We start from the raw sequence: 14,417 nt of genomic DNA, 5'->3' as shown, positions 1-14,417 counted from the left end.
TCGATCTAACTCTATCGAAGTCTCGGATTCGAATCTGTCAATACTCAATCTGGCAATGACAATATCAAAGGTATCGTATCAATACACAACTCAGATCAAGACTGGATATAATAAGAACTAAATCAAATTCTGTTTCTACGGCATAACTGCACAATCTCAATATACCCAGCAATACACATCAACAGATATCAATTTCCTCAACTCATAATCAATAATAATTCAAATCTGATATCACATCTCAATCAAATCAACTCAGAAAATCATCAAAATTCTATACGGTATCTGTTCTTCAATCCGGTTTCGATTATACGATGTCTAACATATCAGAAAAACCATATATGAATCGTATCCAATTCTGGCAATATCATAATTTCAAATGATAACAAAACGTAACCAAACTTACGTCCAGTTGAAGCTCTTGTCAATAGAAACACGGTATCGCAGTCGGATTGAAAATCAGACGGACGGATCGAAATATAAAGGCGTAGGAATTTTTATCAATCTTTCTCGTTCCTTCTTTCTGAATCCCCTTTCTTTTCATCTGAAGGGATTACTAATATATACATATATATATCCACTTGCATGTAAAAGAGACGTGGCTTACTCTTCTTTAATTTCAGTCGGCGCTCGGGCGGTTAAAATCTACCGCTCGGGCGCGGAATGTTCTGTCCAACTCTTTTCTTATTGCACATTGGCGCTCGGGCGGTCACAAACTACCGCTCGGGCGCCGCACCTTCTGCTCGAAACATATATTTGATGAACACTGGCGCTCGGGCGGTCAAACACTACCGCTCGGGCGCCAGACTATCTGTCCAAGATCCATTCTTGTGATGCATTGGCGCTCGGGCGGCCCTTTTCTACCGCTCAGGCGCCAACAGTTCTGTGAAAAATATAGATGAATCACATGCTTCACCCAATCTGGTCTCGGAATGGTCCATCTATAATCATATCAATTCAAAATCAATAATCTCATATTAATAGAATCAAAAGCTCGGGCATTAAAAACATAGATAAAGACCTTGATTATACTTTAATACAAATGAATCGTAATTCGATGTTGAAACTCATTTGTAAACATTGTATGATAAGCCGCCTAAAACATGGATAAATGTCGCTTGAGCTCGAGACTAGCATCTATAATGTTGTGTACTGCGTTTCTTGGTAAGGGCATAGAGATGTCCAAATATGTAGATGGGAAGTCATATGATGATCATACCGAACAACCCTCTATCGGACTTTCCAAGTGGTTATCATTCATCGAGAGGATAAGTCTGTGGTCATGATTGTACACCATTAGTCCTTACGACTCGAGACAACACTGAGGATCTATATGCAAATGATGTGCTTTGACTCGTTTACCGACTCCAGGAGAGTCATCAGGTGGCGAGGTTGGGTATAGTTGGGACACATATAGGAGCCAGTGCATTGTAGTCGGGGATTCACACCTCACCTACGGGTGTGGATATCCTATGTGATCTGATGTAATAATAGTGCGTGAAATCTTTGGCCAGAGTATGATATGTACATTTGAGAAGGAGTTCTCCAATGTTACATGTGATGCCACTATTTATATTTATCACATAGTTATCGAATTAATATGCAACCCTCGGTGAACCAATGGTTGCAGATTCGATCGGAATATATGAGTTAAAGGGACCGTATTGTACGCTAATCATAATCGACTGGTTCTTGCAGGCACTATCAGTGATACCTAGGGAATCATGAACGATGCTACTAGACGCTCTTACCATGGTTCGATATTTTTAATCAAAAATATGATTTCTGACATTCTCATTATAAATTGTTGATGCATAGAATGAGGAAAATAAGGGTAAGTCCGAATAAAGGATTATGTCCTGAATCACAAGGAGTTGTGAACCCACAGCTAGCTAGATCGTTTGTTCTCGTTTGAGAGAATAAATTTCAGAAGTTAAATTTATATTATGGTATAGTAAATTCAAGGAGTTGAATTTATGATAATTAAATTTTGGAGGTGATAAATTCAAGGAGTTGAATTTATAAAATTTGAAAATTTGATTTATTAAACTCAAAAGTTGAGTTTATTAAATTTTGGAGGTGATAAATTCAACTCCTTGAATTTATAATGGATTTAATTTGTTAAGCTCAAAAGTTGAGTTTATTAAATATTAAATTAAATATAGTGAGAGTATGTTTAATGGGCTTGTATGAGTACAAGTCCAACATATTAAATATATAAAGTTATTAGTAGACTTTGATTAATTAATTAAACTAGTTGGACTATCCCAATTAATTAATCAAGCTCATTAATGTTAATTATGGAATTTAGGTAAAGACTATTGTTTTTAAAGAAATAAAAAAGAAAAAAAATGATCTAGCCTCCAATATTCCTAATTGGGATTCACGAGAATTATATCTCCCAATCCTCCAAATATTTTTGGACACTATTCAACAAAAAGAGGGATTATTTCACCCTACCCCTACAGGCAGTGCCTGCAGGGGTACATCCAAGGGCCAGAATTTTTTCTGGTCCAATTTTTTATTTTTTTTAAATTTTTTTATTCCCCATGATATGAATCTCAACCCTTGATTCTGGGTGTGGGCACTGCCCCCACACCCAGGATCGAACCTTCCCAAAAAGAGATTTGAGTCATCTCTCAAATTTTTGATCTCGACGTAAAAACCTCTTTTAAATATTTTAGTGATGTTTGAAAGAGGAACAAATCTTCTGGTCGTGGACTTAATAGAAGGAGTTCTTGAATAAAGTTTGTAGGGATTCATCAAGAGCTATCTCCGCTAACCCCGGAATAGTTGGAGCCTTGTGAAATTTTCACCGAAGATATAAATTCTAACATCCTATGTATGTTTCATTATAATAAATCATATGAGTGCAAAAAACAAATATATTTTGATTTTCGAAATAAAATAAAAAATTTAAAACTTCCGCTGCTTTTGGGCACGAGAAAACCGAGATCCAACAGTGGTATCAGAGCCAGGTTTTTCTAAATCGTATGGTTTTGATATTGAATAATTTGTTTCTAACCACACAAGAAAATTTTTCAGAAAATTGTACCCCCATAAAAAAAATTTCCAAAAAAAAATTTCGGATCTGCCCAGAACTGTTCCAGGCAGACCGCGCGCAGGGCTGCGTGCGGAGCGTCCGCAACCACTGGTGTCTTGGGATCAGTGCTGGATAATGGGATTGAATTGTTTAGGCCTATGGTGCAATTTTCTGATTTTTCAAATTTTTGACAAAATTGATATTTTTGAAAATTGGTTCAAATTTTCTTTTGGAAAATTAATAATTTTCCTCTAAAATAAATATGATTTTAATTACTTATGGTAAAATTGAGTTTTGCAAGAAATCAATTATTATTGATTTAATTAGAAATTAAATAAATGTGTTTATTTAATTTATTAAATTCTTTAATAATTGTGGTGGTTAGTGATAAAATTATTAGATATATGATTTATCAATTAATTAAATTGTTTAATTAAATTGATGTTAATATTTGATATTAAATGCATGAAAGATGATCGAGAACCTTGACCAATGTGTTAGGTGTATGTCAGGATATTTTACTGTTTTTTTCGTTTTGTTAATATTTGATATTATTAAAGTGAGCCTGGTTTATGGCCCGTTCCCACCCCCATGAGATGTATCCCTTATGTGCCATGACTATTTAAATGTAATTATTAGAAATAGTGGGAGATCAAGACTGGAAGATGGTGGGAACGATGAACGAGATGAAGACATGTAAAATATTGGAAGCTTTTGTAATAGTTGCATTTGCATCACTGCATTCACCTAGGTTTTGGACTTGTATCCATGTATGTCTCACATGGATCTAATAGTGTTGGCAATCGATCATCCTCATTTATTGTCGAATGTCATATTATAATATATGCGATATATAGTAGTATGCATGTATGTATATTATTAAATAATATAGTTGCATGAATCCAACAAACATACAAACTCGTGGCACGCGTTTTTTAAAATTAAAATGATGAGACAATTTTAAAATTAAAATCCCTCATTTTGAATAAGATTCAAAATTTAAATCAAACCTAAAAAGTAAAAATTAAAATAGTTTAATTTTTTTCTTGCCTTCCATCAACTGTGGTTGCATGTTGATCGTTACCCGCGGACAGTGTGGCTCATATTATTGGAGAGGCCTGGACGCAGAAAAACTGTGACTTCCACCGAACATATGATGTGAATTGGGTGGAACTCCCATGACTTCGTGTAGCGCCCTTACCCGAGCCACTCTAAACAGACTAATAAACATGCAACATTAAACTTAATACCAACAATTAAACAGCGGAAACCAAATACTTAATCATCTTACAACCCAAATGAAAACAAAACAATAATAGCACTCTTAAACATTAATACAACCATAACAAATACATGATTCTGAACGAGAAAACGATAAACCACGGAAAACCTCCACTGGATCACCACCGAAAACCCAACTGCTCTAGCCACTGCCCTGGTCATCCGAACTGTCCAACCTAAGACATGCCCCGTGGAATGGGGTGCCCAAGATGAAAACAAGGACGTGAGCGACAATCGCCCAATACGAGAATGTACGAGTATACAAACTGATATGATGCATGCGAAATGTAATATGCTCGGATATCAAGGATCAAGTCAAGAATCTCATGCTCAGTCTAAAGGAGCCTGAGTGTGTAGTCTCTGATCTGCCCTAGGCATGTTTTGGCTCCCACACTCATCATCAAGACGTGGACCTGCAATGTCCAGGCCATCAGAGCCCGCGGGTCTCGTCGGATACTGTAGCTCTCGATGCCCCATCGTCCACAATACAGAATAGGACTGAGCGGCCCCAACAAACGAGGTATATCTCAAAAGATATCAGGATCAACATGATATGTCATGCATAATATGCCAAAGCAGTAAAACATGTATCATGCAACAGATAAAAATGCAACATATAAGTGTGTATACTACGCTTGGATATCTCAGTCAGTACATCACGTACCTCACTAAAACAATCTGACAGAAAGCTCTGAACCTAGACAATACCAACATAATGAAATCACTAACAAACCAGATCAAACATGATACAAAGATCACCCTAATGATCCTTAAATCACTATCTCAGGATTTAGGATTATACCTGCGTCCGTCGTCAGCCCGCTGATGATGTCTCGATCTCAGTTCACCGACCCTCCTCGAGTCGACACTAGCTCCGAAACTTCCCGACACCAAAGTGCCCTAGAAACTGGCTAGAAACCTAAGGTACAACTAGAACTCTCTCCGAAGAATGCGGTGAAGGAAACAAAAGAATCGGCTTCCATTTATAGGCTGCATCCGCACTATTTCAGAAAATCCGAACCAATCTTATCTGCCATGTGTCAGAATCTCATTGGTCTAATTGGATTTCTCGAGATAATGTAATCCGAAGTAGATCGGTTTATCTCTTTAAAATTCGGTGGATACCAACAAATTAATTCCGGATTATCAATTCCTTAATAATACTTAATTAACAAATCATTAATTATCTCTTAATTAATACTTCATTCAAAACAAGGATTCGGGTCATTACACTTCGGCTCATATTATTGGAGGAACTCATGGCGACCGTCCATTACAAATTCAATATTGATGGGTTGGTTTGACACGTGAAAATAAACGGGGTCATATTATTGGGTCTTTATTAAACGTGAGGCAAAACACGCGGAGGTTGCATATGGATGCAATTGGATTCTACCTTTAGAAATTATGATTGGCTAATATTATTCGAGATTATAGTTGGCTAATTGGACTCTACACTGCCAACTAAAGAAATACGATTTTCCTTTTTCATCATAGGGTGGTGAAAATGTCAAAATAGTGGGAGGGAAATTTATAAAATGAAATCCATATTTTATATCTTAGAATTATTTTAAAATTATCAGTAACCATTATCTGTTTTCATTTTCAGTATATTTACGATGTCTACTTGTAACCCGCTTTCAATCATTCTCGATCAAAACAAATTGACTGGCCCTAACTATCATGACTGGTTTCGAAATTTAAAGATTGTTCTAAACTCCGAAAGAATTGCGTATGTGCTTGATAAGAAGCCACCAAAGGAGGCAGCTCTTGATATCAGTATGACTGAGTTAGCTAAACTTGAGAAATGGTGGGACCATGATCTTCAAGCTAAGAGCTACATGTTGGCTTCTATGTCGAATGAACTTCAGAGGAGGTTCGAGGAGGCTGTGAATGCTACTGACATTCACTTTCGTCTGAAAGAATTGTATGTTGTACAAACTCGTTCAGAGAGACATGCTACTGTGAAAGAACTCATGACTACACGCTTGCGAGATGGGACTTCGGTCCATGAGCATGGTGTTAGGATGATTGGGCTCATCGAGAAGTTGGTAGGGCTGGACGTGGTTATTCCTAGTGAGCTCTCGACTTATATCCTCTTGATGTCTTTGCCTGCCTCGTTCTATGGATTTGTGGTTAATTTTAATATGAAAAAGCTTGAGGCCACCTTTAAAGAGTTGGTCAATATGCTTACTAATTATGATGCCACAATTAAAAAAGAAAAGCATGTTCTTCTAGTGGGTTCTTCGTCCGGTACGTAAAGAGGAGCCCCAAATAAAGGCAAGAAGCATTTTTCCCCTCTGAAGAAGAACCATAAAAGAAATCAAATCAGGGGCCCACAAAGCCTGACAAGTCATAACAAGTCTGTTTCCATTGCAAAAAGCCTGGACATTGGAGGCGTAATTGCGAGGAGTACCTTGCCCAGAAGCGTTCTGGCCATGTTATGTTTTATATTGAAGTTAATGTTTCTATTAATTCCTCTTTTTGGGTATTGGATACCGGATATGGTTCTCATCTATGCAATGATTTGCAGGTGATGGGAAGAAGCAAGAGGCTTAGAGATGGTAAGACCTTTCTAAGACTAGGAAATGGAGCAAGAGTTGCTGTCACTACCATTGGAGACGTTACTTTAATTTTGGACAATAATTTTAAGTTGTTTTTGCGAGACGTTTTATTTGTTCCTGAATTGGTTAAAAACATTATTTCTATTTCTATGCTTGATAAGGATGGTTATTCTTGTGTTTTTGCTAAAGGTGTTTGCAATTTATACAAGAATGAATGTTTGATTGGAACTGGAGAATTGACAAACGATCTTTATAACTTAAAATTAAAAGATATTCCGTTAAATAATATCCAAGCGCATTCGAAAACAACAACAAACAAAAGAAAAATAGAAGATCCAAATCTCGCACAAATATGACACGCTAGACTAGGTAATATTTCTCAAAGAAAGATGCACAAGCTAGTGGGAGAAGGCATGTTTGGCTTGTCAGATATAAATTCTCTACCTACTTGTGAGTCCTGTCTAAAAGGAAAAATGACTAAGACTACATTCAATGGAAACGTGAAACGTGCACATGGTCTACTGGATTTGATCTACACAGATGTTTGTGGCCTGCTAAGTGTTAGCACAAAATTTGGGCGTTCCTACTTCATTACCTTTACTGATGACCATTCGAGGTATGGGTATGTTTATTTGATGAAACACAAATCTGAAGCATTTGAAAAGTTCAAAGAATTCAGATTTAAAGTAGAAAATCAGTTGGAAAGAAGTATTAAGGCACTTCGATCTGATCGATGTGGAGAATACTTAAGTGCTGAATTTTTGGGTTATCTAAAAGAGAATGAGATTATCTCACAGTGGAATCCACCAGCAACACCACAATTGAATGGTGTTTCTGAACGTCGAAATGGAACCTTGATGGACATGGTTCGATCTATGATGGGATTCACTGAATTGCCTATATCGTTTTGGGGCTTTGCGCTTGAAACTGTGGCAATGTTGTTGAATAATGTTCATACTAAAGCAGTGGATAAAACACCATATGAGATATGGATGGGAAAAACTCCCAAATATTCTTACATGAGAATATGGGGATGTCCTGCTTACGTGAACCAGACAGTGGGAGACAAATTGGATAGTAGATCCACTTTGTGCTACTTTGTAGGATATCCAAAGAATTCTGTTATAAATTATTTTTATCATCCAAATGAGTCAAAAGTGTTTGTTTCAAGAAATGCCACCTTTTTGGAAAAAGAATTTCTATTAGATAGAAAAGACAATATGATAGAACTTGAAGAAATTCAAGATACTCCCTCAACTATAGAAGTTGAACCCATTTCCCGACAACCAGTAGTTGAAGTACAAGCTCCTAGAAGGTCTGATAGGGTTATTAGACAACCTGCAAGATATACGCTTCTTCATGAACAAAGTCGTGATGAGCATTGTGTTGGATGTGATCCAATGAATTTCAAAGAAGCAATATCTGATACTGATTCAACCAAATGGCTTGAAGCCATGCAGTCTGAAATGGACTATATGTATTCAAACCAAGTGTAATGCCTGAAATAAATATCATAATTTGTTGATTTAGTAATAGGAGATTGCTAAATAATTAATGATTTTTAAATAAAGAAATATGATATATGTTGGCCATATGAAGTCCAAATAATTTGAAATTTGGATATAACGTAGAAAACTCAAAGATATAGAAGTTTCATGTTTTGAGTTTTGAAAAATTTGATTGTTGGACTGGTCCAAAAGGATATACCGGTGTTAAAAATGTTAAATATTATATTATATTATATTATATTATTTTATTAATATAATATAATATAATGTTAAAAAAAAAATTAAACTTTGCTCGGTGGAATTGAAAGAGTTTCAATTCCACCGAATGTAACAGAGGCGAGGAGCGTGAGGTGAGAGAGTGAGAGAAACAGAGTTTCGATTTTTCTTTTCAATCTTGCGACTTATCAGTTTATCCAATCGACGAACCGGCCTCAGTTTTGGAATCGTTGACACGAGGTCTTCGATTTGAGGTATAAATTTTATAGTTTTGGTGATGTTTGAAATTCGTCGATTTCTGGAATAAATCCGATAAATTGTTAAATCATACTGAAATTGAAGATTGTTGAATAGTGTATGATCTTAACGAAGTAGAGAAGATTATTGTGTTGTTATTTTGAATTATTCCTAATTTGTTTTAATTAGGGATTTTTAATCGTTGGGTTGAGATTGGAGAGTTGTTTGTCAGTTGTTATTAATTCTGATTATATATTCGGAGTCTACGAAATATAGTCTACACGTTGATATAAAGTTTTCGCAATTTGACGGATGTTGTAAAATAGCCTATTATTTGGTGTTAAATTAATTAGGGTGTATTTAATGGTAGTATTGTGAATTAAATACACCAGAATATTAAATTGTTGAAAATTACAAATTTATAATCGAGTTTTATATTTTGTTGAATTAATTGTTGTTGGGCTATTTGATGTTGTATATTGAGGCTGTTATGATTGTGTTGATACGGTGACAATTATCTGATAATTGTTGTTGAATTATTTAGATACGTCACAAGCCTCGGGATCAAAGAAATAGCCAGATTTTATATATACTCGATTTTCAGGTACGTGTTGACGTACGAGCATATGTTGTTATTGTTTAGTATTGATGAATACTATTGCGTTGAACGATGATAAATCACCGGAATTGGGTGATTTGATATTATATTTGTTGTTGTTTATTATCGTTGATATTGTTGACTATCGTTGGGAGACTTCTCGTTGATGTTGTCACGTTGATGTTGTTCGTTCAACGATATTGCTGTCGCCGGTGTTGGGGTGCGACGTATCGTTGATGTTGTTATTCGTTCGACGATATTGCTGTCGCCGGTGTTGGGGTGCGACGTATCGTCGATGTTGTTGTTCGTTCGACGATATTGCTGTCGCCGGTGTGGGGGTGCGACGTATCGTCGATGTTGTTGTTTGTTCGACGATATTGCTGTCGCCGGTGTTGGGGTGCGACGTATCGTCGATGTTGTTGTTCGTTCGACGATATTGCTGTCGCCGGAGTTGGGGTGCGACGTATCGTCGATGTTATTGTTGCAGTGTGATGTTGTTGAGGTTGTTGATGGCTGATTGTCCAGAAACGGCAAATGGGGTATTTCTATTATCATTTCAGTTATATCTTATGTTGTTGTTAATATAACTGTTATGTATTACGATGATGATTGTTGTATATGCTCACCCTTTGGGGGCTGTTTCTGTTGGACAGGTTACAGGACTATGCTGTGAGACAGGATAGTGGTGAAGGACTAGGTGTGTCTAGTCAAATAGTCCTGTAGTTGATAGTAGATAGAGACAGTATAGTTTATTGTCTTATTTGAGTTGTATGTGTGTATTTATTATACTGTTTCTGCTGCATTGACGTAGATAGTGTGGTGATTGCACTATTTTGTCGTATATGCATTATATTATTACGTCGTCGAAAAAGAAATTTTTATGCATATTACGTCACATGTTGTATGATTACGTGGCGAGGTTTGGGGCGTCACACCAAGTCTGGACATTGGTGGATCCACCTGAGGGAATCGTTCCCATAGGATGCAAATGGATCTACAAAAGAAAGTTTGGGGCGGATGGGAAGGTAGTGACCTTCAAAGCAAGACTAGTTGTAAAAGGTTATACTCAAAGGCAATGAATTGAATATGAGGAAACTTTTTCACTAGTTGCTATATTTAAGTCCATTAGAATACTACTAGCCATAGCAGTATGGTATGGCTATGAGATATGGAAAATGGATATAAAGACTACATTCCTCAATGGAGACATCAAAGAAGAAATTTATATGTCTAAACATGAGGGATACACATCAGTAGGAAGTGAGCATAAGGTATGCAAACTTCAAAGATCAATATATGGTCTCAAGTAGGCATCAAGGAGTTGGAACCTCAGATTTGATAGCACTATCAAAGAGTTTGGTTTTGCTAAAAATCCTGAGAAATCATGCGTGTACAAGAAAGTTAGTGGGAGTGCAGTGATATTCCTAGTACTTTATGTTGATGACATCCTACTCATTGGGAATGATATAGGATTATTGCAATCGATTAAAGTATGGTTAGCAAGTAAATTCTCTATGAATGACATGGGTGAAGCATCTTCTCTATGAATGACATGGGTGAAGCATCCTATGTATTGGGAATACAAATATATAGAGATAGATAAAAAAAGGATGCTAGGACTCACCCAAGCCACTTATATCGATACAATTCTGAATCGATTCTCTATGGAAGAGTCCAATAGATGATACTTACCAATGTGTCATGGCGTTACTCTATCTAAAGCTATGTGTCCCAAAACTGATGAAGAGATAGAGATGATGACACGTATTCCATATGCGTCAGCCATTGGTAGTGTTATGTATGGTATGATATCGACACGTCCTGATGTTGCTTACGCTTAGAGTGTTACAAGTAGATATCAGGCGAACCCTGGTCCAATGCATTGGAAGGCCTTGAAAGATATTCTTAAGTACTTGAGAAGGACTAAGAACTTGTTCATGGTCTATGGGGGTGAAGAATTAAAATTGGAAGGCTAAAATGATTTTAGCTTCCAATGTGATGTTGATGATTCGAAATCGACCTCTGGTTTGAGTTTATACTTAATGGTGCGGCTGTCTCTTGGAAAAGTTCCAAGCAAGACACCATTGCGGATTCCACCACTGAAGCTGAATACATTGTTGCATCTGCTGCAGCCAAAGAGACTGTTTGGATGAGGAATTTTGTCGAAGAGTTGGGCGTTATTCCTAATGGAGTTGATCCAGTCCTGATGTACTGCGACAACACTGGTGTCGTTGCGCAAGCAAAGGAACCAAGGTCTCATCAGCGATCCAAACATGTACTGAGGAAATTCAACATCATCCAGGAGATTGTGGGAAGAGAAGATATATCAGTCGAAAGAGTCTCATCTACAGATAATGTTGCTGATCCACTTGCGAAGCTCTTGCCAGGACTATTGTTTGAGAAGCATCGTGAAGCAATGAGATTAAGTTTTATGGGTAGTTGGCTCTAGGGCAAGTGGGAGATTGTTAGAGTAGATGCTCTGCAAGCCAATTGTTGGCTAGAGATTTTATTGACTCAGTTGTAATAAACAATCTTTATTTTAATATAATTCATTATTTCATGGTTTGTTATTTCTTTATCTGTATATCCATGTGAACAACATAGATAAATACATTGATTATTCTTTAATACAAATGAATCGTAATTCGATGTTGAAACTCATTTGCAAACACTGTATGATCTAAATTCGTTCCTAGTCGATTCAGCCACCTAAAACATGGATAAATGTCACTTGAGCTCGAGACTAGCATCTGTGATGTTGTGTACTGCGTTTCAAGGTAAGGACATAGAGATGTCCAAACATGCAGATGAGTAGTCATATGATGATTATACCGAACAACACTCCCTCAGACTTTCCAAGTGGTTATCATTCATCGAGAGGATAAGTCTGTGGTTATGATTGTACACCATTAGTCCTTACGACCCGAGACAACACTAAGGCTCTATATGCTAGGGCTGTGCTTTGACTCGTTTGCCGGCTCCAAGAGAGTCATTAGGTGGCGAGGTTGGGTATAGTTGCGACATATATAGGAGCCAGTGCATTGTAGTCGGGGATTCACCCCTCACCTACGGGTGTGGATATCTTATGTGATCTGATGTAATAATAGTGCGTGAAATCTCTGTCCAGAGTATGAGATGTACATTTGAGAAGGAGTTCTCCAATGTTACATGTGATGCCACTATTTATATTTATCACATAGTTATCGAATTAATATGCAACCCTCGGTGAACCAATGGTTGCAGATTCGATCGGGATATATGAATTGAAGGGATCGTATTGTACGCTAATCATAATTGACTGGTTCTTGCAGGCACTATCAGTGATACCTAGGGAATCATGGGGCGATGCTACTAGACGCTCTTACCATGGTTCGATTGATTTAATCGGAAAAATGATTTCTGACATTTTCATGATCAATTGTTGATACATAGAATGGGGCAAATATTGGTAAGTCCGAATAAAGGATTTGTCCTGAATCACAAGGATTTGTGAACCCACAGCTAGCTGTATCTCTAAACCATTGAGGGTCACACAAGCACTAGATCGTTTGTTCCCGTTTGAGAGAATAAATTCAAGAAGTTAAATTTATATTATGGTATAGTAAATTCAAGGAGTTGAATTTACGATAATTAAATTTTTGAGAGTATAAACTCAAGGAGTTGAATTTATAAAATTTGAAAATTTGATTTATTAAACTCAAAAGTTGAGTTTATTAAATTTTGGAGGTGATAAATTCAAGGAGTTGAGTTTATAATTTAAATATTAAATTCAAATGTTGAATTTATAATGGATTTAATTTGTTAAGCTCAAAAGTTGAGTTTATTAAATATTAAATTAAATATAATGAGAGTATGTTTAATGAACTTGTATGAGTACAAGTCCTACATATTAAATAATTAAAGTTATTAATGGACTTTGATTAATTAATTGAACTAGTTGGATTAGCCCAATTAATTAATCAAGCTCATTAATGTTAATTATGGAATTTAGGCCAAGACTATTGTATTTAAGAAAATAAAAATAAAAAAAATGACATAGCCTCCACTATTCCTAATTGTGATTCACGAGAATTACATTTCCAAATCCTCCAAATATTTTTGGCCACTCTTCAAGAAAAAAGAGATTTGAGTCATCTCTCAAATTTTTGATCTCAACGTAAAAACTTTTTTCAAATATTCTAGTGTTGTTTGAAAGAGAAACAAATCTTCTGGTCGTGAACTTAATAGAAGGAGTTCTTGAAGAAAGTTCGTAGGGATTCATCAAGAGCTATCTACGCTATCCCTGGAATAGTTGGAGCCTTGTGAAATTTTCAACGAAGGTATAAATTCTAACATCCTATGTATGTTTCATTATAATAAACCATACGTGTGCCCAAAACAAATATATTTTGATTGTCAAAATAAAATAAAAATTTAAAACTTCCGCTGCATTTGGACACGAGAAAACCAAGTTCCAACATATATATCAATTGAAATAATGTAAAAACCAAAAGGTTGATGTTGCGCTTTAGCTCGATAAAGAAATTTTATTTATTAACTAATAATTTTTTAAAAAATATTAATTTAATTTGTAGTTATCTACAATCATCGTTTTCATACTATCAATTTAATATTTCTCGTGGGTTTTCGCTCATCGATAATCTGTTTCGACCTCAAGCTCTACGTCTATGCACACCTGTTCTTTCCTTGGCCTTCTCTATGGTAGTCCTTAGGCTGAAAAAAGGCAAAGACCCTTTTATAGCTAGCCTAAGAAAATGGTTAGATTATCGTAGGGGAAAAAAGTGGAGAGACTCCAACTAGCGACGTACTTTTGTTTAATAATCCCGAAACATACAAGGATAGAAAACCTGTGTAAGATTTTAGGCTTTAATAGCCCCAAAATTCAAGAACTCCAGAGCACCACGAGCTAAGTCGATGGTATGTGAGATTAAGATTTCATACCTTTATTCCCCCACCAAAAGTCCTTATGTTCC

The 14,417-nt window shown here is 36.2% G+C and overlaps 1 long non-coding RNA gene across 1 annotated transcript; it reads left to right on the top strand.

Moving 5' to 3' along the window:
* Positions 1-8,739: 8,739 nt before the first annotated feature.
* LOC140810044 (uncharacterized) lies at positions 8,740-10,354 on the top strand. The gene is made up of 2 exons (XR_012113232.1): positions 8,740-9,450; positions 10,098-10,354. It is a non-coding gene; the product is annotated as an uncharacterized lncRNA (long non-coding RNA).
* The last annotated feature ends 4,063 nt before the right edge of the window (positions 10,355-14,417 follow it).

Source organism: Primulina eburnea, chromosome 13 (genome assembly GCF_022965805.1).
Source record: "Primulina eburnea isolate SZY01 chromosome 13, ASM2296580v1, whole genome shotgun sequence".
Lineage (NCBI taxonomy): Eukaryota > Viridiplantae > Streptophyta > Magnoliopsida > Lamiales > Gesneriaceae > Primulina > Primulina eburnea.
The sequence above is the reverse complement of the archived record's forward strand: the minus strand, read 5'-3'. Positions and strand labels throughout refer to the sequence as shown.